Source organism: Babylonia areolata, chromosome 4 (assembly GCF_041734735.1).
Source record: "Babylonia areolata isolate BAREFJ2019XMU chromosome 4, ASM4173473v1, whole genome shotgun sequence".
In the NCBI taxonomy this organism is placed as follows: Eukaryota; Metazoa; Mollusca; class Gastropoda; order Neogastropoda; family Buccinidae; genus Babylonia; species Babylonia areolata.
The window spans coordinates 38473410-38476113 of NC_134879.1; positions in this window are offsets into that span (position 1 = coordinate 38473410).

The window sequence follows — 2704 nt, forward strand, 5'->3', positions numbered from 1 at the left end:
CAACCCTAGAGACTAATAAATCCACCACACTGTATGTTATGTCACCTGTATATGTGTGTGTGTATATATATGTTGTATGATTGTTTTGTTGTATGTACTGTAATCCATATTGTTTCCTGTTAGCAGAATGTGTGAAAGCCACAATCAGTTTTGAAAATAAAAATGACAGACTTTATTTGAAACTACAGTTGTTGTTTGTTTATTTATTTTTTAAATTTATAAGTGATCATGTGTGTGAACACACACACACGCACACACAGAGATTATTTCACAACATTCCACACATAACACATACTTAACTCGTGAACAAGCAGGAATGAAGCAGTGATGGTGCGGCAAAGAGGTCACCATGGCAACAGGTGCAGGTGCGTCGCTTCAATTTGGGCAGCTGTCCCATGTATTGGGTTTTCCCAGCGAAAAGCTTATAAAGGTTTTCCAATAGTGTGCACCGTATCTGTGGTCATGGAAATAAAGTGGTGGCGGAAGCAATATCGGGCATAGAAATAGCTTTGATTTAAAAAGAGAAAAACAACAACAAAAAACACAAACCACAGACTAAAACAAAAGTCCAAAATCACAGTCCACCCCTTACCATTAAACACACAGTATTCAACAAAGAGTCAGACCACGAGAGTCGTTTACATTATTGACCCCCATGGCCAAAGTCAGAGATGCCAACGGAAAGATACATGTATCTCGTACCGTTAGGAAAGTGACGTCGCGGAATGGACAGCCAATGCAGGGATCGGTCAGGGGAGGCTATCCACAAACATGCAGTTCCAGGGATCTGAGGGGGTGGGGGAAGATGCTCCAGAAGACTTGTTTATTAAAGAAATTAAAACTCTTATCATCGTCATCATCACGTGTACAGGTGTAACTGGGTCATGTGGATATATGTGTGTGTAAGAAGGGGTGGGACAGGTTTGTGGGATTGGTGTGTACGTGTGTGAAGGTGAATGTTTTACCTGAAGTGAAGACGGGTCTAACAGTTTGATGTATGCAGTCATCAGGCCCGTGCTGCATGTGACGTACTGTGGCTGAGCTTCCAATCCCACTGTTGTACAATATTTAGATCTGGAAGCGAATTATGTCGTTTTGATCTTACGGACATTGATTTCAAAATAAATATACGAATAAAAGCTTAGCCGCCGATATTTTCTCCCCCTCCACTAGACCTTGAGTGGTGGTCTGGACGCTAGTCATTGGGATGAGCCGATAAACCGAGGTCCCGTGTGCAGCATGCACTTAGCGCAAGTAAAAGAACCCACGGCAACAAAAGGGTTGTTCCTGGCAAAATTCTGTAGAAAAATCCACTTCGATAGGAAAAACAAATAAAACTGCACGCAGGAAAAAAAAAAAAAAAACTGGGAAGAAGAAGAAGAAGAAAAAAAAAGGGGGTGGCGCTGTAGTGTAGCGACGCGCTCTCCCTGGAGAGAGCAGCCCTAATTTCACACAGAGAAATCTGTTGTGACAAAAAGAGAAATACAATACAATACAATACAATACAAACGAGCGCGCTTTGCGGATAAAAGTCTATCTCGATTTTATCAAAACGACATATTTCGCTCCCAGATCTAAATAATACCATGCTATCAAATAGCATGGTGATTTTTTAATTGGGGCAGGGTGTGAAGGACTACGCCTGAAATTACCCCCACCCACGTTTATGTGCAGTTAATCTGGCAGTGCTGTTCCACTGAGACTGGCTGTTGGAGTCGAAAAGATACCAGTCAGTCCAAACTAACTCACTGTGGGGGTGTTTTCAGGACAACTGAAGACAGGAGCGCGCTTGGGCCTGCCTCAAATTAAACCACCCTGGTTTTTCCCCCCAAAGTGTTCTAAGTTATGCTTTGTTTTGTTTTGATTTTTACCGAAGGAAGGGGAATAATTTCAGGACAGGGTTTAGAGCCGTCCCAGGCTAACTCCAGGCTGGAGTCATTTGAGGTCTATTCCACAAAAACTCCATGCAGTTAATTTGAAGGTGGGGTCAGTGGTCATTCTGGGGCGTCACACAAGGTGTATACTAATGAACTGTAAAGCGTTATCGTTGAATGACGCTATTCTCGGCAATGACAGTGAAAGAACATTTTGAAAAAAAAAAAAAAAAAATCAATTTGCACGTGCGTGTGTGTGTGTGTGTGTGTGTGTGTGTGTGTGAACTGTAAACCGTTATCGTTGAATGACGCTATTCTTGGCAATCACAGTGAAAGAACATTTTGAAAAAAAAAATCAATTTGCACATGCGTGTGTGTGTGTCAGTGTGTGTGTGTGTGTGTGTGTGTGTGCGCACGCTCGCGTGTATAGGTGTATATGAGCGTGCATGTAGAGAGAGAGAGAGAGAGAGAGAGAGAGAGGCATGCACATCTACAAAGAGAAACTATTCTTTCCACGGGTTCCTTCGGTGAAACAAAAAAGGTTTAAATATATATATATAGACTTAATATGGAAATTTGTACATCCCCTCTCCCCTCACCACCCCGTGACCCCACCCTCCATCCCAATCCGTGGCCTGTCCGTGTCAGTGCTCCCCTCTCGTTCCCGTCGGCACACGGGATTCACCAGGTGGCTTATTCTTTTTCTTCTGTGTCTACGTGCATGCGCGCGCGTCTGTGTGTCACCGTCCCTGCAGTGTGTGTGTGTACAGTTTCCCAAGCAGATCAGAGCGCAGTATTTTTCAGCGCACACAAACCAACAGTTATTGACA